The 23,676-nt window shown below is 45.1% G+C and overlaps 1 protein-coding gene across 2 annotated transcripts in view; it reads left to right on the top strand.

Annotated features, from left to right (window-relative positions):
• LOC146859174 (3 beta-hydroxysteroid dehydrogenase type 7-like) overlaps positions 1-23,676 on the top strand; it is a 160,291-nt gene that overhangs the window by 61,368 nt on the left and 75,247 nt on the right. Inside the window, exon 1 of one of the 2 annotated variants that reach the window (XM_085649848.1) lies at positions 19,843-20,039. The exons of the other annotated variant lie outside the window; for it this stretch is intronic. The gene's annotated coding sequence lies outside the window, so the exon portion shown is untranslated. Of the gene's footprint in view, positions 1-19,842; positions 20,040-23,676 lie in introns of those variants that run through there. 2 annotated transcript variants of the gene reach the window in all.

Below are 23,676 nucleotides of genomic sequence, written 5' to 3'. Positions count from 1 at the left end.
ATAGTTTGTGCCATTGGCAGTCGGTAACCTGGGTTTTAGGGGTTAGGTGAATAGGTATGGGAGTTTCCCAGGAAAAAGGGACCAGGAAATGGTCTGTCCATGGAAGGGTCATAGGTGGGTTGGTGGTCACCGTTGCTATATTGGTGAAGATGGGATCCAATAGGTGGCCCTTCTCATGGGTGGGCTCGTTGTTCACTAGACGTACCTTTAGAGATGTGAGGTCATGTCTAATGTCCAAGGCTACTCGATCTATCGGGTCTAGGAAGTGGAGATTCAGATCACCTAATAAAAAGAAGTTGGAGGTGGATGAAGCTAATTGGGAAATAGATTCAAATATGGAATTGCTGAAGTTGCCTGGCGCCCCAGGGGGACGATAGGTCAGAAGCCCTGCCAGGGTGAGGGCTGGAGAGATTTGGATGGAGAACTGGCCGCACTCACAGTCCTCAATGTCAGCGTTAGTCATCCTACAGATGAATTGTTCCCTGTGAATTATGGCTACCCCACCTCCTCTCCCTTTAGGTCTATTTAAAGCTTGACAGAGGTAACCTATAGGGAGGGCTGTGACAACGTCCGGGTCGGTGTAGTCAGAAAGCCATGTTTCGGTTAAAAACAACAGGTCAAGATCCTGATTCTGAATTAAGAGATTTACTTCGGTGGCGTGTTTAGAGAGGGAACGGCAGTTGAGGAGTCCTGATTTCAGGGCAGGTATGGCAGATTTAGGGGGGGGAATCGGATTGCAGAGTGGGCAGGTCGAGAAGGCCTTCTCTGCACTGAACGTGTGGTAGCAGGCCAGGATGATTTTAGGACGTAGGGCGTATAATGTATCAGCCGTATACATCACTCGATCCCGAGGGTCACCTGGCAGAGTAACGGGGCCAAGGGCCGTCCGGGTCCGGACGGGCCCAGACGGGCTTGCCTTTGGCGCGCCTTCGGCGCGCTGACGGCGCGCCCGCTGCGCCCGTCCGCTGCGCGTCCGGTGATTACACATTTTTATGGGGCTGAGGAGGGGCGGGTGGGCGTGGCCTCAGGTAGGCGTGTCCTTGCTTCCTCGCCGTGAATGGCGGCGGGAAAGTGCTTTCCTGGGTATGATCGTTGCAGCGAAGGAGTCGCTGTTTAAGCGTGACTCTAGCCCGCTCTGACTGCTTGCCGGGTGAGTGCGCTTTTTAAAATGCAATTTTTTAGCGTGGTGACATAGAAATACACAACAGTGACAGTTTTAAAATATCGGCGGTCTCCCGGCTTCCGCCTCAGGAGTGTTCAAGGTTCTGTTTGGTTGGCGCTGCCAGTTGCGTATTTATACTGAGGGGAGTGGGCGTGGCCTCAGGTAGGCGTGTCCTTGCTTCCTCGCCGTGAATGGCGGCGGGAAAGTGCTTTCCTGGGTATGATCGTTGCAGCGAAGGAGTCGCTGTTTAAGCGTGACTCTAGCCCGCTCTGACTGCTTGCCGGGTGAGTGCGCTTTTTAAAATGCAATTTTTTAGCGTGGTGACATAGAAATACACAACAGTGACAGTTTTAAAATATCGGCGGTCTCCCGGCTTCCGCCTCAGGAGTGTTCAAGGTTCTGTTTGGTTGGCGCTGCCAGTCGCGTATTTATACTGAGGGGAGTGGGCGTGGCCTCAGGTAGGCGTGTCCTTGCTTCCTCGCCGTGAATGGCGGCGGGAAAGTGCTTTCCTGGGTATGATCGTTGCAGCGAAGGAGTCGCTGTTTAAGCGTGACTCTAGCCCGCTCTGACTGCTTGCCGGGTGAGTGCGCTTTTTAAGATGCAATTTTTTAGCGTGGTGACATAGAAATACACAACAGTGACAGTTTTAAAATATCGGCGGTCTCCCGGCTTCCGCCTCAGGAGTGTTCAAGGTTCTGTTTGGTTGGCGCTGCCAGTCGCGTATTTATACTGAGGGGAGTGGGCGTGGCCTCAGGTAGGCGTGTCCTTGCTTCCTCGCCGTGAATGGCGGCGGGAAAGTGCTGTCCTGGGTATGATCGTTGCAGCGAAGGAGTCGCTGTTTAAGCGTGACTCTAGCCCGCTCTGACTGCTTGCCGGGTGAGTGCGCTTTTTAAAATGCAATTTTTTAGCGTGGTGACATAGAAATACACAACAGTGACAGTTTTAAAATATCGGCGGTCTCCCGGCTTCCGCCTCAGGAGTGTTCAAGGTTCTCTTTATTGATTTGTATAGAGCACTAATCACCCGAGTGGGTATGCAGGCGCTTTGGCAGGTGTGTAGGTTTGTGGTCCCCAAGGTGATTATATGAAGAGCCAGGTCTTCAGCTTCTTGCAGAACTCAAGAAGGGAGGTCATTCCATGTCTTGGGTGCCATGCAGGAGAATGAGCGACCTCCAGTTTTGCTTTTGCGGATGCAGGGAATGTGTGCGAGTGAAAGTGAGGCAGAGTGTAGGTGTCTTGTGGGTTGGTGAAAGTGTATGCAGCTATTCATTTATTCTGGTCCTGTGTTGTGTAGGGCTTTGTATGTGTGTGTGTGTGTGTGTGTGAGGTGAGAAGTTTGAGTTGGCTGCGCTTGTGAATGGGGAGCCAGTGAAGCTTCCTGAGGTGCGGTGTGATCTGGGTGAGGTGTGGCAGTTGAAATATGAGTCTTGCAGCGGTGTTCTGGATGGTCTGGAGTCTACGTACGAGTTGTTTGAAGATTGGAGAGTGTTGCCGTACTCCAGCCTGCAGGTGATGAAGGCTTGGTGATGGTGCGTCAGGTGTTCTAAGGCAAACATTTGAAGGGTTTTCACAGCATGTTTAGGCTGTAAAAGCAGGAGATGCACACTGCATTGACTTGGCCAACATGTTGAGCTTTTCTAGGATGATCCCTAGATTTCTTGTGTGGTCTGTGGGTATGGGTGTTGGTCCTAGTGCCAACGGCCACCAGGTGGATGCCAATGAGGAGGACTTGTTGCTGAAGACCAGTAGTTCCGTCTTGTCGGAGTTGAGCTGCAGGCAGTTGGTAGGCATTGGAGTGGATGCTTTAGACACATCATTCCAAGCCTTAACTTTACAAGCAATCCCAGACCTCACATACTATTACAAAATATTATGCCCCGCCACACATATATATGTACAAGCTCTTTTGGAACCTTGGTATGAACTCCTGAAGAATTCAAAATGGAATTATTTGTCCCAGACGTAGCTCTTTCAGCTGTCATCCTGAGCATCCCTTTCTCTCTAAAGTTATTCCCTCTCTCCAGTGCTCTCTCTTTTTCATTTTCCTACCTTTCCCTTTATCACTTCACAAACTCCCTTTTTATTTCTTCATGGGCCCTTTCTTAATGTTTTTCCTTCTGCCTTTCCTCTTGCTCCTGACAAGCTACTCTCAGCTTCTCCTTCTCATTTCCCTAGTTTTCTCCTCTTACTCAGCCTTAGCTTTCTGGAGAGCTAACTGCAAGTTCTAGCTAGCCCTCTCAAGGGAATAAATGCAGAAGTTGATGAGAGTGGTGCCCTAGATATTGCTGGCAGTATTTGTGTTGGGAAAACAGACGAAAGCTAATTTCGGGATACATTTGGGGTGGGCCTGAGGAAGACCTGCGCTAATAACGAAGACAGCCTGACACTACAATGTTCCCTCCCTACAACATTCCCTTCTGGATTCTTATCTTGCCAGAGTCCATCAAAGTTTCTTTACTCATCTCCAGTTGCTCTAACCTGTTTCTAGTGTAACTCACACGGACTTCCCTCTCCTTCCCTCTCCTTAGTTCTACAGGAGACCTCCACCCTCTGTCCAAACATAGATCAGTTGACTGATCCAGGGACAGGGTGTCAAGGTCTACCACAAACTACCTTGTATCTGTCATTTTGCTATGTAGGTTTTATGATATAAAAATTTAACTCATTCCTACTAGCTTAGAAGGCTCTTACACCACTTGCCGGCAGTTGTAAGACCTCGTTCAGGGAGTGGGATGAGCAGAGGGCAAGTTGGGGTACTGGCCCTCAGTCGTGGTGGACGGGGGTCATTTGCTTCTGATGTCCACAGATCGTCCTAAGGCCACAGTCACTTCCATTACCAATTTGACAGATTATCCTACCTTCCTTCTATATTAGATGTAACATTTCCCTTATATAGCAAGCCACCATGAGATTAATCTAAATTCAAATACCATAGTGCAAAGTTTGAATGGTGTATGACTTGCACAAGTAGATTCCAAATTCAAAACACAATAAATAATCAATATATTAAATGAAGTGCTGCTCTGAAACCATGAAACCCCCACCTCATACAAATCTTTCCCATCCTTTTTCATACCTTTCAAAGGATGAACTGTGATGTCAGCATTGTCTAGGTTGTGGGAGTCTCGTTAAGTGCAGATAAATAAACACCCTACCAGGTAGCAACAAGATGAGGGAGGCAACACTGAAAGGGGTATGAGGTATAGATTGTCAATAGCAGAGGGTGCAATGCTAAATCAGTGCTAAAGAAATATCTGACTCAATAGGGCCTTATCTACGAGTGGCTTATGTCACTTTTGCACCACGCAAAGTACTACATGCGTGATGCAAACCTATAAGTCAGTTTTTGAAGCCACACAATGCCACTTTCTGTGGCTCTGAGTGGCTTCAGAAATCTGGGGAAATGCAATGCAGAGCAAATCGCTGCGTTGTGTTACTCTGCCCTGGGTAGGCGTTGCGTGGGTGTTCCCACTCACCTACCATGGATTTTGACGCATCCCCAGATTTACAAGAACTTGAAAACCTGGGAATGCGCCAAACACTTACACATTCCCAGGGAAGACATAACAAGGATAAATATCTCTATTTCTCTCCGTTGCTTCCTATTTCTATGTGTGATGCTTTCTGCAGCACACATAGAAAGAGGAATATGTCTCCCAGGATTGGTTTTGTGCAGGAAGGTGTTCCTTCCGGCACAAATCAATCCTGCATGCAAACAGGCACCCTTGTGTCATGTGTTGGCGCTAGGCTGCCAAAAGGATGTAAGTGAAAGGAAAGGAATGCGGCGCATTATCTTAAATACGGTGCATTTCTGCCCTTTCCCTGTCACGCAGTGCAGCACAGCAAGGTGACTTGCTGTGCTGCACTGCGTGGCTTCCTCATAAATGAAGCCCTAAGTGTTTATAAAATGATTTTAAATTGCTGAGAAAAGGCAGTGAGCACATTTAAATTAGAAGTAAGAATAGAACAATAGTACAATGGCCAATGCAAATGTTTTGTCTTACAGAATATAGTGTAGGGATCGGACTATATATAACTCACTGTCTTCCTCTTTTACTAAATTCAACTTATCTAAAACAGAATTATAGGACTTTCTAAAAGTTAGGCAATGGGGTTCTCTCTGGGAATGCGTCAAGTTCTATGGATTTTGAGTGGGAACACCCACAGCAACACCCAGGGAACGCCCCTTTCACACAGAGGAATGCGGGAAAAGGGCTCATATTTCCATGGCTATGAAAAATCATGCAGGGTGACTTTACATGGTTTTGTAAATATCGCAAGCACACAACACCGCCGGTGCATCAAAAAAAGTGATGCGCCGGCGGCACAATGGGCTTGTTAATAAGCCCATGAGTGTGCATGTCGGTTTGGCCAGGCTGAGACAGCCGTTCAAATCCACATATGCACTTAGGGACGTATTTACAAGCCTCTTGCGCCGTGGTTGCATCACTTTTAATATGGGAAAAACTGACGTAAGGGCAGCGCAAGGGACTTGTAAGTAAGCCCTTTAGTGCTCACCATTCCTCCTCCGTGTTGCTGACTCTCCGTCAAGATGGCCCTGTCCCCAAGACTCGACTCAGTGACAGCGAAGAAAAATAAAATGATGGTACACTTGTTTTATTATCATTTTGTTTTTCCTGTGTGCACTTCTGAAAAAGCAGTGGGGCGACACTCCTCCGCCTTACCGGAGGAGCCACCGCTGCTTGCTATTGTGGTAATTAAACAGTAAAAATGAAATAGAAATGTGTTCTGGTTTAAAATTGCTAATTCGTCACAGACATATGAGGTTGTAAGTGAACTTGTGGTATTTGGATATGCTTAGCAGTTAGAATGAAAAATCTGATCGGGCTTGCTGTGTCCTCGCATTATGCCATTTTCACCAGCAATCTCATAATTGGTGAGCATGGCATGAAACACAAACATCATTGCAGTATGATTACTTAAAGACACGATGCACAAATGTTTGGCAGGCTCAGCGTTTACCCATTTTCTTATAGCAGTGATATGAAAAGGCAGCTACTCTGCTGGTAGCATGACTTCCATGTTTCTCAGGTCCATATGAGAGACGAGGTACTCCATGCCAGTTTTTTCATTTAATGTTGGCTATGTAGTCCTAGCTTTATAATGGGATAAGCATGACTGCAAGATAAGAATGCAAGAAAAAAAACCTAGACTGGAGCAACTATTCCCACATGGACTTGGGAACCTGGCAGGGCTGTGGTAAAGGGTTACCTGCTCTCGTACCATGCTGAGCATCACATCGGGTCAGATAGCGATGTGAAGATGAATAACATTTTGCACGTCATGCATGTGCTCATCCAACCTCACAAAACCACAACAAGTATTAGATCTACTGGAAAATGCCAGGAAGCCTGGACAGACGTATTAAAAGAGGACTATCCTAGCAAACCTGTGATATCTGGTCACCTTGAAAGGCAATGCTATTATCCAGTGCCCAAGGTCTATTCCAGGTGTCGGGGCACAATCTATCCAGTTACCGCCCACCACTAATTATTCATCCATTCAACATCCATTCACCACAAACAAATCATTCCCAATCGTTTATAATCACCATTCATCGTTGTAGGTCTGAAGGAAGTGACCCGATTAGGGCCACCTGGGTCACTTGCAACCACCTCTCAGTCTTCCTAACAAATGAAGAGTCGGTCAGACAGTAGAGAATACAAACCAAAGGTATTTATTAGAGGTACACTTGAGTGGAGTCCGGTCTGACCAGCCTCCATAGATTGCTGCAGAGGGACTGACGTCTGCCAACGTGGTAACACATAATGTACATCTTCAGAACCACTAAAGACACGCCCAGACTGGAAATTTCCAGTTGATAGCTGGTGAACAAAGGAGATACAGAAGGATGAGCTTCAATCCTGGGACAGGGTACATGCTATCTTAGCGTCAAGGTTACTCTGCCTGTAGCCGCCGCTCTAAGGGTGGGAGCAGGCCTATCTAGTGAGAAAGGTATGTGATGACAAAACAGTCTATTCATTAGTACAGCGAAGATCAACCTTGGAGAAATAACAAAAAAATATCGCAGCTGCTTTCTGCTGAGGTGAACAGAGAGATACAGAAGTTAGCTTTGATCATGGCTCAAAATGGCGGCTGAATACAAAATGGTGCTGCGAATGCTAACTTAAGACATGCAATGCATAAACATTTCTATTCCAACAGGCCCTTGAAGCAACACTTCAGATGATCCCCAGACAAAAACAATAGAGGAAACCCCCAAAATAGACAAAAAGACATATGTGCTCCTTATAACTTGAAACAACTGACTAGATGAGTACTGCAAAAACAAAAAGGTGTTGTGATGTCCAGACTGAAACACAAAGTTGTAGAGGTCACCTCTAAACACTGGGGAAACACTCAGCTGGTTTGGGTTTAAGCACTTGATACTGACAGTAGGTGCAGTTGATGTAACTGGAAGGAGATTATTTCAAACATGGGAGATCGCCGCATTCTCACTACATCTCTTCTCCCTAACTGTATTAATAGACCAAGATTGCAGTCCCACCAGGCATGGGGGTCAGGGATCTGATTGTTCCCATAACACTAGGGTAGGTGGCGATTTGCATAAATTTAGACAGAGCAAGGGGGCAGAAGGAGGAGCATTTGAGAAAGTGAAGGGAGACACTAAGGGACATTTAGGGTTATAAATGGATAGCGAATGATAGATAGGCAGACATATATATATATATATATATATATATATATATATATATATATATATATATATATATATATATATATATATATATATATATATATATATATATATATATATGTAAACAGACACACACACACGGATATACATATCCATGTTTTGGGTAAAGGTTTAATAGGGTCCAAATATTGGTATTAAGGGGTTTTGGTGACATCAGAAACTACAACGCTGAGTGGCTGGTAAATGTCACCAGAATCAGCAATGGCATTAAATTACCATATCACACAAGTGACCCATTGTTTATTTTTTGTATTATGTATTTATTTTGAATACTTTGTATAAAACTGTTTTCAAGCTATGTGCACGACCTGTAGGGGGTGGTGTGGGGGGAGGGGGAGGGACCAACACCAGAAAACTGGCTCAGTGGTGCCAACAATGCAACTGATCCCTAATTAGTGGGAACCGACACTCTCACTTGCTCACTGCCACAGGAGCCACAACTCTGACATGGGGACACTGTCATGTCTACAGCTACAAAAGTAGATTGATACTAGGACACTAACAAGGGGACACTAACACAGATATGTACTGCCATTAGAATAACGACCCAGGCAAATCAACATTGATACTAGGCCACTTGCACAGAAGACACAGTTACACTAATACTGCAATAGAACAGTGACACTGGAGTGCAGACATAGAACACATCACTAATGCTGGAACACAGGCATGCAAGAGTTTCACTAGGACACTGACACAGGGACTCTAGGGCACAAATATATTGGCATTAGGACCCAATACCAGTACAATATTACAATATAGGCGCATAGGGACACTGACTGGCAGCACGACACATAAGTGTACTGACGTGTATACTGACTGGGACACTGACTCGAAGATACTAACATGGAGACAGTGGGATATGCCACTGGGACACATGTACTAGAGGCACCACCCCTGACATGGGAATTGTGACATGGGGAGAGTGAAACTGGAACAGTGACATCAGTCACAAACATTGACACAAGGACACCTACTTAGGGGCGCCAACAATGATGCTGGCACCCCCTCACACTGACACAAGGACACAGTCATTGGAACACAGACACAGGCGCACCAATACTTATATGGGATTTAGAATTGAAAATTGTGACAGTGGAATGCGGATGGGGGCACAAATATCAATACTGGGACAATGGTAGGGACAGTGTGGTGACACTAGAAGATTGAAAAAGGGATGCCAGGATACTCACGCCAAAATACTGCCACTACAACACAACACCAGGACAGTGGAATGGCACAGGAGACGAACAGGAGGGCACTCACTGGAGGGATACAGCGTTGAGGTACTGATCTGTGGTTGATAATGTGGGTCACTGACACTGGGACACTGACACCAGGGCACTGACATGGAGGGACACAAGCATTGATACTGGCACTGGGACACTGACATCGACATGGGGCATGACAACACTGCCAAGGGTTACTGACATCGTGACTCTGCCTAGTAACACTGGAACTAGAGGACACAGAGACACTGATCATGGGATGCCGCCATTAGTGCAATGACACAAAGAACTGGTATGAGGACATTGATCCCAGGATACTGATAATGGGGCGCTGACAGTGGTTGAAGTGAGAAATAGGAGCACTGGCCTTGACACTGGAGCACTGATGGGGAAGGAACAGAGGGAGGATGGCTCGTCTACACCAACATGACATTGGGTAACCCACCCAGAAACACAGAGAAGTCCACAAATCCTAATGATGAGGCACTAACACAAGGACACCAGCACTGGGACACTGATGAAGGATGCCACAACAAATTAATACTAGCACGATACCAACACTAGAAGGATAGCACCAGCATGAAGGCGCCGACAGTAGAGCACCAGAAGTAATACAGTGAAACAATTTGGGGGAGACATTCATTGGGGCACCAACAATTGCACATGATGGGGGTCACTGGCACGGGGATACCGAAACTTGCGCAATGACACAAGAGCACTGATAGTATTACATTGACAAAGGAACACATGGTTATCAATACTCATACTGGAATACTAGTGTGTACATGGAAGAGGTAAGTGCTGCCCCTGGCATAAAATCCCAGATTTTGTGAGACACTGATACTGCGATCATTAAAGTTACATAATTGACTTTTTTTGTGATTTCAGATTTTATAAAGGGCAGTTATCTCTATAAGGAAGTGTCCCGGTGCAAGCAAACTAACCCACATATGGGGTAAAAGATAAATTTTGTCAACCAACTAGATTTAGCAGCAGATTTGCAGATTACGCGTAAACCTGAGCACACAGAAAACAGTCGTCATTTGCTCAATTAAGACAAGTACATTGCATGAGATTAATCAAAATAGATTCATGTACTTAATTTTCCTTCTTTGGTAGATCCAGCCAACACGTGTTTCGTCGTCCGGGAATAACCCACAACTTGCTCAGGGCTCTGTAGACGCGAAAAAAGTTGATAAGCCTTTCTGCCGGTTATAATTCCATCCCGGCCGAAGGAGGCAGGGGAATGGTAAAGATGCTCCAAGTTTCTAGTCCTCAGTGGGATCCAAAATCAGAATAATAGTAAAGATGCTCCAAGTTTCTAGTCCTCAGTGGGATCCAAAATCAGAATAATAGTAAAGATGCTCCAAGTTTCCAATCCTCAGAGGGATCGAAAATCAGAATAATAGTAAAGATGCTCCAAGTTTCCAATCCTCAGAGGGATCGAAAATCAGAATAATAGTAAAGATGCTCCAAGTTTCCAATCCTCAGAGGGATCGAAAATCAGAATAATAGTAAAGATGCTCCAAGTTTCCAATCCTCAATGGGATCGAAAATCAGAATAATAGTAAAGATGCTCCAAGTTTCCAATCCTCAGTGGGATCGAAAATCAGAATAATAGTAAAGATGCTCCAAGTTTCTAGTCCTCAGTGGGATCCAAAATCAGAATAATAGTAAAGATGCTCCAAGTTTCCAATCCTCAGTGGGATCCAAAATCAGAATAATAGTAAAGATGCTCCAAGTTTCCAATCCTCAGTGGGATCGAAAATCAGAATAATAGTAAAGATGCTCCAAGTTTCTAGTCCTCAGTGGGATCCAAAATCAGAATAATAGTAAAGATGCTCCAAGTTTCCAATCCTCAGTGGGATCCAAAATCAGAATAATAGTAAAGATGCTCCAAGTTTCTAGTCCTCAGTGGGATCCAAAATCCGACACCCACGTCGAATAGCATAGTGTCAGTGAGAGAGTAGACGAGCTTCCAGTATAAGCTCATTGTAGCACTTTTGTTTGCGGACGTTTTTCAGCGTCACACACCGGCTCCTAGTATGGCCGCTGCGTTAGTTGCAGATAAGTTGGAATAAAGGAACGATTTCAATTAGTGTCTGAAAAGGGTTTGGTGCATAGGTTGCATGATAATCTATTCCAGGCTTTAGAGGTCAGCAGTGCTTAAAACAGGCCCCCCATCCTAGATTTCCTGAAAGTGGGTGTCATAACCAGGAAAACAGTTTGTGACCTTAGAGGGTGAGGGGGCCAGTACCAACTTAATATAGGAAAATGTATGAGCTTTGTTCCACATTGTATATAGATTTGTGGCATAAGCATATGGCCTCGAGCATTCAGCTTTTCTGACCCAGAAGCCGGAGAATAGTTTTTAGCCAGTGGGATTTAGGGGTAGACTTCTTGAGGCTCAGGACTAAATGGGCCTCCATATTTTGTAAGCTCTGGGCTTTATGTTACAGATATTTTTGTGATGCCAGTAAGAGGGAATTACAATAATTCATCTTTGTGAAAATGAAGGCCTCGATAAGATACTTCCTGGCTGATGTCAGAACTAAAGGAAGCATTTTTCATTACTCTTAAAAGGCAGACACCTGTAGAACATAGCTTGTTAAGAGTGTGGGAATAAGTTAACTCGGAATCTATGATCATCCTCAGATTGCATGCTGGGGTAGGGGGAGTGAACAGCCTCCAATATTGATGGCCACTAGTTTTGTGGCCAGCTGTTTTTAGTACCAAAGATCACTAATTCAGTCTTGCTGCCATTTAATACAAGGGACTTAATGTCCATTGGAGACAGTTCTTTAAAATGAGGGCAGTTTTTTCAGGGCTTTCCTGTACGTTGAGGATCAACTGTGTGTCATCAGTATAAGCATAGATGGAAACTTCAAAAGATTGTATAAAATGGGCCTGAGGAGCCATGTACAAGTGAGAGTGTGGGGCTTAGCACGGAGCCCTGGGGGCACCTATGAGCATGGACTTAGGTGACGGTGCATAGTATCCCAGTTTTAGACATTGGGTTCCTGGTTGATTAGAGTATAAGCCTTGGTCAAGCACTAACCACAGTCCTAGTCAATATGAAGGCGCAAGTACACCCTAAATTAACCTGTGCTCACCCTCTAGTAGCTTGGTACAGGACAGTCAGACTTAACTTGGAGGCAATGTGTAAAGTATTTGTGCAACACTTCAAATGGTAAAACAGTGTAAACACCACACAAAACAAGCATTTGCAATGAAATAGGTCTCGCATTTACACAAGTTTGAGCTATTGGTATTGTAAATGACAATGCTTTTTATTTATGTTTTAAAAACTTTCAATGTTAATAGCTCAAACTTGCGTAAATGCGAGACCTATTTCATTGCAAATGCTGGTTATTCCTATACTTTCAGGAATGCATGAGATCTCAGCAATGCCCTCCAGTCACACTGCTCACCTATCAAAATCAAACATCCACAGTTAAATCAGTAAAACTGCCACCTTACAAAGATACAGCACAAAACTGTATCCATAACACATCAGATTGTGCTGGATCAGAATATATTATCTGGTTGAAACCTTGAAACTAATGTCAATTCTGCACTGAGCAAACTGAACAAGCCATGCAGACTGTGCACTTAACAGAGTCAAATAACATTGTATCCACCCGTTGCATTCGGTCACTGAAAGCTGCATTTATCACTAACAACTTCTGGCTGCCGCAAGCCTCGCTGCTTTGGTATGAGTTTAAAGGAGAGCAAACCCTTTGTATTAGGATATCTGGAACAGTCCAGTTTTGTGAAGTGCTTGTCAGAAAAGAAAGTCTCCAGCCCAGAGCGCTGCTGCTAAGGAGGGCAGAGTCAGGATGTTGCTCGCTGATGCCTCACCAAGTTCTCTCAAGAAAGCAGCAGTAAGAGTGGGGACATTGAGGCGCTAGACACCACCTAATGTATGACACTGGGGAGGGGGAGGTCTGTCCACGCGTGAGGCCATGGCGCAAAGGTGTTGCTCACATCAGAGGTCATGCCATCACCATATGAAGAGCATGGCACTGAACACCAATGAGGACCCGGTATTTGGCGGGTGGCTCTACCCACGCTATGCGGAGGGGGAACAGAGACTGCTGTCACAATTGGCTGTGCTTATTTGGGAATTCTCTAAGACACAACACCCAAAAAAAAAAAATACACAACTTTAAAAAAATGGATCCGCTAAATCCAGAATAGGGGTGGGGGGTTACTTGGGAGAAGAGCGGGGATGAGAGAAGCGCCTGTATGACTTTTCGCTAGACGCCTTTGGGACCTTATAAGTGTTTAGCCATGCAACAGTTGCATAACTAAATACTTATAAGGTCCCAAAAGCAGGACCTATGGCTATGCCAAGCGGTCGTGCGGCCGTGAAAGTGAAAGTAATCGCGGTAAAGCACGGCACGCGCGCCCACGCACATGCACTGTAGCTCTAGGCTGGCCTGGTAGCACTTTTTGGAGCCCTCTCAATAAGTCTCGCCAAACCAGCGCATGCGCTGGGTCAGGCGAGACCTAAAAATTGCACACCAGGTTTGAAAAGGTTTGATTTAAGAAATAAAACAAGACCAGAATGAGAAGCATCCAATCAGTAGAATTCGAGATACTGAATCTTAGTGAAAAATAGCACCAAAAAGCACATAGCGCTATTGAGGGATATCTGGTCACAACGGACTGTGACAAAGTCAAAAGTTCAGGCTGACTGCGATGGATGGCAGTCTGGCTACAGGGGCCCAGTTAGGCCCGCTGAACAAAGTACCTTAATCCTAGTTGAGGAACGATGTGTGGTTCCGCTTCGAAGATGCGTTGAGCAGCAGAGGCAAAGCATCAGTTCTGAGATGTGACAAGGCTGCAGTGCAAGGTTCTGCTCCATTGGCGTTGAGGATCCCTGAGAAAAGCGCTGCGCAGTGTCAGTTCCGAAGGCGATGTCAGTTCCAGAAGCGGGACCCAGCGGTGATGCATGTGTTTTGCGACGGGTCCATGCAACAGTGGCAGTGGGTCTATTCTCCTCGAAGATGTGCCACTCAGCCAAGGAGATGCATTGGTTCTGCTAGGGGATGTGCAATCAGCAGAGGATGCATCGATTCTGCTGAGGAAGCACCTTAGGCCCACTTCCAAGGGTCCAGGACTGGGGTGGCACCACTTGTCAGGGCAGACTCAAAGATGGCAGGGTCCAGGTACAGAAGCAGATTGGCCGGAAGTCTATCATGTCCCTGAGACTTCAGGGCAGGAGGTCAGCCAGCTAGCCCTTGGAGTCACTCTGGGTTCAAGTGATGCAGGTCCAGTCCCCTCAGCCAGGCAAGAGAGCAGCAGGGAGCAAGTCAGCACAGAAAGACATGAGTTTAGCAAAACAGAAGTCTAGCAGAGTGGCAGTCCTTTCAGCAGCACAGCAGTCCTTCTTCCTGGGAAAGTCTTCACTGGTATGGACGTGTACTGAAGTGGTGGTGTAAGGGGTCCAGTGCTTATACCTAGTTTGGCCTTTGAAGTAGGTGACAAGAGCAAAATGAGCAAATGAAGGACACAAATGCTGAACAATGCAAACATTTACCTCCAGTAACAAAGATCTGGTTTTGATCCATCGTATTTTTGCTCACCATGCCACCATCTGCAAATCAGTCTTGACCATCTGCTCCTCCTGGGAACAGTCCAGCCCAAACTGCCAAGCCAGTTCCTCTCTGGCTTGGAAACAAGCATCTTGGGACCAGTTTCAGAGGACCTGGCTTGGCAGTTCGGATGGGACTGTTCCCATGAGGGCAGGGTCAAGACTGATTTGCATTAGCTGGGTCTAAACTAGAGTGGTGTGATGAGAAAAAAACAATGGATTTATGTGACTAGGGGTGAATGTTTGTATTGTTCAGCATTCTGTCCATCATTTGCTCATTTTGCTTTTCTCGCCCTATGTGGGAAGGGTATATCCAGAGGTGCAAACCATGCTCACTGCACCCTTGGATTCAGGCTAGCCTGGCTAATGAGGGATGAGACCCCGAAACTGGTCCCAGGATACTTGTTTCTGGTTTTGGGAGGACCTGGCATTGCAGGTCGGGCTGAACTGTTTCATCGAGGTGCAAGGTCAATACAATGGGCATATGGTTGGGTCCAAATTGGGGTGGCGAAGTGAGCTAAAAAACAATGTCTTAAACCCAGATCTTTGTGACTGGGGATGAATGGTTGCATTGTTCAGCATTCTTTCCATCATTTGTTTGTTTAAGTATCTAAAAGTAGCATCTTCAAAATTGTAATTTAAAATCCGACTTCACCATACATTAGGTTTTTTAATTAGGATTCCAGAGACACTGTACTTGGAGGTTTTATCTCTTCCCAATTGGAAATTCTATTTATAAAATGTAATAAGGTCATCTCAATGTCATCCTATGGGAGAGATAGGCATTGCTGTAGTGAAAAACATCTTTGAGAGTTTTCCACTAACAACACATTATTTAAAAGTGCATGTTCTGCCTTTTAAATACATTACACAATGTCATCTGGGTTGTCCAGAGCCTACCTTAAAGGGTGACTTATATGTATCAAAAGGTACGTTTTGAGCCTGGCAAAAGGTTAAATTTGCAGGGTCAACATGGCAGTGTAAACTATGCACACAGGCTCTGCAATGGCAGGCCCGTGAAATGATTAAGGGGCTACTTAAGTGGATGGCATAATCAGTGCACAGAGTCCTACTGCCAGCAAAACCAAGGTCAGAAAAGTGGAGGAAGGAAGGCAAAAAGCTTGGGTTAAGACAACCCTAAGGCCGGCAGGTCTAACACCTACCATCATTGATTGGATCTGACCCTGTTAAAATCATGTCAACCAAGCCAGTTCTTTACTTGAGATTCCGGCTGCCTGAAGTCTTTGGAGTAAAATGGAGTCAGAGATGGTATCATGTCAGCAGATTGATCCCGTAAAATCATAGCCACTGCTTTGTCCATCCAATGTGTTTCTGATCTCTTCTGTAGCTTTACAAGGACTGTCCTTTGTTAAAACTTGATTGAGCTTTTGTCTAGATATGAAGAGAAGCAGCAATGGCCAAATTTAGCAGTATTCTTAGCTGATTCTGTATCAAGGTCAATATTAAAATCACCCAGAAGAAGAGTATTATTGCTACTATGCAGACATGCGGCCACAGGTTAAAGAAATTAATCAATAAACTTATCAGCAGTCCTTGGGGTTCTGTAGATGAGAATACATTTAAAGGAGAGTTTATGCAATATTTTAAAAGTTAGGGCGAGATGTTATATCAAAATGTTTAATAAGATAGCCATACTGAGAAGCTGGAAATATGTCTGGTGTGGAGTCATTTTTTAGCCATTCCTCTGTTGAGAAAAAGCAGTTATAATAGACTCTTTAATTCTATTGTGGGCTTCCAGGCAGTGTTTAACTAAAGACAGTACATTGAGAAGTGCACATTTAAGAGATGGACAAGGAGCGTTGGGACAATCACATTAGAAGGGTGACTCTTGGACAATGACACAGGCATTGAGTTAGGATAATGTCCCTAGGACACTGAAAGGCACACACCTGGCACACGGACATATTAAGACAGTGGCTCTGTTACATGGACATTGTGATTTAGACAATGATGTTGGGATACTGATATACAATCGTTGTGAGTGATGCAGACATTGGGAGAGACACATCGACTCAGATATTGGAACATGGTGATGCAGACAGACAGTGACATTGATAGGGGCACTGAAAGTTGCACAAGGTACATGAGGACATAGAGTCATCAATGCATGGACACAAAGACTATGCCTGTGAGGTTTCCTGGGAGACCATAGACACTTGGACCAGGAGCAAAAGGACAACCAAATATTTGGTACCAACTAAACAACATTGTTCTTTAACAGCTGTTCATCAGCAATTCTTCCTACGTTTTATTCTTGAGACAATAAAGCAGCCTATCATTCATCACCCAAACAAAATAGTTCCTGAGCCCTGCCAAGATTAAACAGAACTTTGACCCAGCCAACAAACATTACCAGAATGCACCTTTACAGTTTACAGCACTTTGAGGAGGCCATGTGCTTTCTGCTGTCCCAGTAAAGAAAGAGGGGCCTTCTGCATTTTTGATGGAGATGACAGGCTCTTCTTCCTTTATTGTTTGAGCCTGCTTCATTATTTAAATTGCACTGCCTGCCACCGGCCCAGTCACTGTGGAAGCACTCTGCAGGCAGCCAGAGAAAAACACCACTACGGATCGAGGGGCTGCCTACAAAATGGATCACTGCCACTCCCTCCTAGTGATGTAGAATCCAAGCCGTGCTGTAAAACTATTAGTGCAGGGGGACGAAGGTGTTCTTAGGAGGCCGTCAAAGCATTTTCTGAATTCCCCCTTCTCTCGATAGCCAAGGCTGCATAATTTTGATTCAACGTTGCAGCCAGCATGGAGAACATGCAAAGTGCGCATGAATGTTTGGCCGGCCCCCCATGAATGTTTGTCCGGCCCCAGAGGGCCGACAAAAATTCATCCGCACTTCAGGGAGTGCAAACCACTCCTGCCCTCCCATGCTCTGTCAGCAGAGCAGCCCCGCCCCGTCCCGCCCGCAAAGCTGCCGCAACACGGAAAAAATAAAATGATAATAACCTAGAGTTATTATCATTTTATTTTTCCTTTAGTGACACTGCTTGAAAGCAGTGGGGTGACGCTCCTCAGCCTTAACAATAGAGCGCGGCCCTGCAGCTGGTACAGTGCTGACTCACTACGGGATCACATTTTTGTATGCACCGTATTTGTGTACTCACATATGTGACAAGGTTTTTTAATTGCCTTTAAAACCCATCCAGTTATTATTAATGAATGTTATTAAAATTTGCCTGGAAATGCAGCGTTTGCCACTCATTTCCCCAAAGGTGCCTTGATGAAGAACACACAACCAGTCGCGGCCGGCATGAGTCATCGGGGGTGAGGGGGTGGATGCAGGGGTGCGCAGGGGGGCGAGTGGTTGTGAGGGAAGGGGCGGTCGCACGGGGTGGGGGAGTTTAAATAATAATTTTTAAAAAATTAAAACGTACCTTTCTCGGGATCCATGTCTTCTGCTCGGTCTGCTCCTGCTTTCCTGCCTCCCCAGGAACAGAAAGCAGGCAGCCTACCTCTCCTTACCCTAAGCCAATAACAACACTGCAATGGCAGCGTTGTGATTGGTTGGGACGCCGACCCCTCAGGCATCTATGGGGAGGCCATTTTCTCCATGTAGAGTGCTTGCAGCATACATGGAGAAAGGGGAGAGTGCGCATGACTGGTTTGGTTGGTCCCAGAAGGCCGACCAAACAATCAGGGCCCACAACATAGGGCTAGCCACTCCTCCCCTGCCCTGGAGCTGGTCCGCCCACCGGCCCCCAACCAAACCCTTCTGCTTTCGCGCAGTGCGAGAAGCAGAAGCATAAAATGGTATTTGTAATACCCAGTGCTTTAAATGGGAAAAAATAAGTGCAGGTACTCATTAATATGAGTTAGAGGTGTGGCAAATGGGCGGGGCTAGGGGCGGGGCTAAGGGCAAGATATGATGTTACATAATGACCTCTGTACCAGTTATAGCACATATCAAAACGCGTAAGAAATGCGTTTAGTAAACATCATTTATCCACTTTAAATCTTCGTTTCCTGCTTCAACAGAGGGGCACACAAAGGAAAGCAGCCTCTGTGCTGAACAAAAAGATGGAGAAAAAAAACAGCTTTGGGTAAGGTAGAGGATTGTCTGTCGCTGCCGCTCACTTTAGTACGGCCAGTACAGACAGTTCCTTAAATGGGACAGGATTACTGACTGGCAGCCCCAGCCCATTTCTCACTCATGATGGAGGAAGGGGGTGGAGGGGCCTTATGCACTTTAAGCCTAATAGCCATTGCGCACCTGATCAACAGTGCAGGGTCTGTCTAGACCCTGTCCTGATGATCACAGCATGACGCAAGGCAAGCCCTCTCAACCCCCTGCAGTCTGGGGGCATTCAAGTGAGAGCTGCTGGTATCTCCAGCAGCGATTGTGCAAAAGGCCACTGAGGGGCTCAGTGACTTGCAAGCTCGTCGGAAGCAGGGCGGCATCTGCCCTGAGGAAATAAGTAACCTGAGCCTGCTGTGCTCTCAATGAGGGTACCGGTACTCTCCCTCACCTAAGAAAAGTGCCAGTACTGACGGCCAGACAATTCAGAAGTGCCGGTACTCAGTACCGGTGAGTACCGGCCCATTTAAAGCACTGGTAATACCATTTTCTGTTTCTGCTTCTCGCACTGCGAGAAAGCAGTGGGACAACGCTCCTCCGCCCTAGTGGAGGAGCCGCCCCTGCACACAACCCCATGTATACTTGCATTCATATTCTAGTCACTGTCTAAAAGTGCTTTCAAAACACCATTTGATACAAGCTTCGCCAAAGGATCTCACTGTTCCTTTCTCGCTGTGCTTTTGAGGGCATCGTTTATCATACACAGCTGTCAAAGTGGAGTACTTTAAAAAATGCTGGCAAATGTATTGCATTCTTCAAAATCTTAATATATTCTCTTTTCTTTAAAGTAATTGCAAGGAAAGCCACATCCGTGTCGACCCCGAGACCTTTTATGTTATTATAGTTATCATTTGGGTCCAATCCCCCTTCCCCCATTCCCCAAACCATCTATCCCTGGCTACGGGCCTGTGTACACTCCGTGCTCTTAGCGGGGGTTGTATATTCCTGGCTCACTGCACAGTACACGCAGTTTCAGGTTCTTGGACAGCAAGAAAATCGCGAATTTGCTCTTTGCTGACATATTAACTCAGGGATGAGTCGCGCCTCTCGGACTGGCGCGCGCGCCCCTCCCGCGAGCCTCCGCGGCTGATGGCAGACGGTTCAAGGGTCTCATTTTCGTTATAAACTGACAGTTCATACAGTATCTCACAGACAAGGAGCAGCACAGGGCGGAGTGTCCGAGGGACTCTGTTTCACGTTAAGGTATCCTCACTATTATATGTTTATATCCGACAGACGCCACGGGGTAAATAGTTCAACGTGTTCTTTTCTATAATGTGGGACTAATTTTTCGAAACAAAACTCACACTTACGTTTCACCTGCATTTTTATTATGTTTGCTATAGGTATTTTATTTGCGGATCGCATTTTATTTAATTTTATGTTCTTGAAAAAAGGTCTTAGCTAGAAAAAAACAGTGCACCATTGGCAAGGGTTTGTTTAATTGTCGCAGAAAGCACATCTGAAACATGAGATGGAACACATGGGGCCCAGCATCCGGGTCAGACCGGATTTCAGCAATCAGGAAGCGCTGGGAGGCTGTGGGGCGGGTGTTTGGGGTAGTGCAGCGCACTGTGTTGTCGCTTTGCACATATTTACACTGCGTACATTTACAATTTCAGCACTGTCTGCAGTTTGTGTAAACTGAGCCCCCCTAATGTATAACGGCGGAGCCTGTTATGTCTTTCAGACGTCATCTTTGCATCTTTAAGTTTGTAGCTGTCACTCCGGGTCGAGCAGATGTACAAATGCTGAAAACAATGGAGTTACAGTGAACAACGCTGGTCACGTGTGCCCAACATCAGGGGTTGTGTCACTGGGATTTAATTAGTATCCAACTCACAGTCTAATTCAAACCAGTGTGACCAGGTTGCTGTTTGTGCCACTGTGTATCTTCATACATGTGTGTGAACATGTCTGTGCAATCATGTGCCTGCGTGGGGCTATCTATGCACATATCTGTTGCTTTTCTGGGGACTTAAGTGCTGATACCTGTGTGTTGAGGGTATGTGTCTGTGTGTGTGAGTATGTTTCCATGTGTGAGTACATATCTGCGTGACTGTGACTCTCCGTGGACATGTGGCAGTGTTTGTCAACGCATCTTTGATTGGGTTTGTTTTTGCGGGTGGTGTCATCTCTGTTGTGACTATATGTCTGCGTGTGGGTAAGTGCCAGTGTGTGCCTATATATGTCTGTGTGTGTATTTGGCTTTTTCTGAGTACGATTGTATGTCACTGTGTCTGCATGTGCTGTGTGACTGTGTGGATACACGGCAGCTGTGGTTACTTGATTCTCTGTAAGGGCCCGATTCACAGAACTAACTTAAGACAAAATCCTAAACTTACTACCATTTTGGTATTCACAGAAGGCACTTACTCATTTTGGTATTCACAGAAGGCACTTACTTATTTCGGTATTCACAGAAGTTAGGAGTCCTATCTTTAGGACTCCTAAATTCCTTCTGTGAATACCGAAAGTCTTAAAAGTTAGGATTTTTCTCAGTGTAGGAGTAGTAAAGTTAGGACTCCTAACTTTAGGACTCCTAAATGCCTTCTGTGAATACCGAAAGTCTTAAAAGTTAAGATTTTTCTCAGTTTTTTTGTAAAGTTAGTAGTCCTAACTTTAGGACTCCTAAATGCCTTCTGTGAATACCGAAAGTCTTAAAGTTAGGATTTTTCTCAGTTTAGGAGTAGTAAAGTTAGTAGTCCTAACTTTAGGACTCCTAAATACCTTCTGTGAATACCGAAAGTCTTAAAGTTAGGATTTTTCTCAGTTTAGGAGTGGTAAAGTTAGGACTCCTAACTTTACTACTCCTAAACTGAGAAAAATTCTAACTTTAATACTTTCGGTATTCACAGAAGGCATTTAGGAGTCCTAAAGTTAGGACTCCTAACTTCTGTGAATACCAAATGAATAAGTGCCTTCTGTGAATACCAAAATGAGTAAGTGCCTTCTGTGAATACCAAAATGGTAGTAAGTTTAGGATTTTGTCTTAAGTTAGTTCTGTGAATCGGGTCCTAGGTACTTATATGTGTGTGTGTGTGTGTGTGTGTGTGTGTGTGTTAAAATACTTATGAATGGCTAAAAAAGTGTGTTTGAGTCTAATTAATTTTATTTAAAAAACAACAAAAAACTTAAAATGACCCTTCTCAAAGCTACGAAGCTCCAAAGGTGATAGATAGATAAGGACTTCTTTCCATACAGGTAGATACCATGAAGAAGTTGTGATGATATATGAGCTTTGGTGGGTTTAATACAAGGATGCATGCATTACAAGTCATATTTACAGATATGTTTATACTTACACACTAGTGTACGTTCCGTGGCAGAGGGCGCTTTACGTTCCAGAGGCAGGAGTTGTGACATGAGGTCTCGTTCAAACTCAGAAAGGGTGGGTATCTCTCTGAGCTGAGTCTGAGGGGTATTCCAACGAAGGGGACATGGAGGAAAGAATGACCAGGAGCATAACATGACCAGCTGTGAAAGGGAGCGTGTGAGACCCTGTCATGCTTCGCCTTGACCACAAGCGGTTGCATCGGTTTAGCATACAAGAGACCAGTGCGTTCATCAGGATCACGAATGCGTAAAATGGGAATTATTACCAGACTTTCTTGACTTTGAACAGGTGGTACTGAGGTGTTAGTGGTGACTGATTGAAGTCCTATTCTGAAGATAAATTGAAACCTACAGTTTCTTTATACCCTAAAGATGCCAAATCCTATTTAATAAACCTGATTAACCACTTTCCCCACAAGGTACACTGCCAGACTGCTTAAAATTCGGCCATGTCTCACCATTACTAAAAAGAGGTTGGACAGAACTTCTGACCTACTCTTCTTAGCTGAGGTGCTGGAGAGCTGCATGGAGACCCATCTCAATTTTATCATAGTGGCAAAAAAACTTCCTTGACGACCTCCAGTCTTGCTGAATTTCAGGTGAGGATACACCACTGAGGCCCTAACCCGAAAAAAAGTTGATGATGAATTGAAGATTATCAACAAGGATAACTGGTTCCTGCATGCGGTGTGGTACCAGAATATCATTGTAAGAATATCATCTAATTAGAGAAAATTTACATCCAATGGGTCAGTAGTTTTTGTAAACAATATTTAGGACACTGTTTTTATCACAATATTTCTGTATTTGCTTGCCTTCTAATCTTCCAGACTTTCCAGCATATTTGGACACAGTTGATCTCATAAGGATCAGCGAGGAGAGAATGGGACCGAATATCACAGTCCTCAAATGGTTCTTATCATTCTAGATGAGCAGTGTCAGTACATTAAAATAAGGTTTTTGGGTCCATAAAGCAGTCCCACGAGCTCGATCCTCGCGGCTATACTTTTCAACCTTTTCATGGAACCTTTCTCATGAGTTTTACCAATCTAACACAGTTTTACATGGAAAATAAGTTGTGTAAGATGCTGAACTTTTGTCCTAAATCCTGGAGAATAGTCTAAATGGTTGGCACAATGTCACCTTAAAGTAAAGGCAATTATGAAGGGGGTTCTTCGTCCCACCAGACCCCAAATCTACTTTTCTGCTGAGACTTTGGCCCAGATGCTCAGTTATAGATGGGCCCAAACCTCTTGGTTTAATCTCAGTTGAAAACCTCAACCTACAAGCTCAGATAATATCATTGTCTGTAGGAGCATAGTTTCAAATAAAATATCTTGAAGGAATGACTCATTTTATCCCGGGCCTGGATTTCAATAAGTGGTCCAAAGCGCTCATACTCTTGAAGTTAGACTACGGTTAATCGATTCTCACGGGCATTTCCAACCTGCAACTGAACCCTATCAAAGCGGCAATGAATGCCACTGCATGATGGGACACAGTC

The sequence above is a fragment of the Triturus cristatus genome, chromosome 3_2 (genome assembly GCF_964204655.1).
Source record: "Triturus cristatus chromosome 3_2, aTriCri1.1, whole genome shotgun sequence".
NCBI classification, from domain to species: domain Eukaryota; kingdom Metazoa; phylum Chordata; class Amphibia; order Caudata; family Salamandridae; genus Triturus; species Triturus cristatus.
This window is presented reverse-complemented; position numbering and strand designations above follow the sequence as displayed.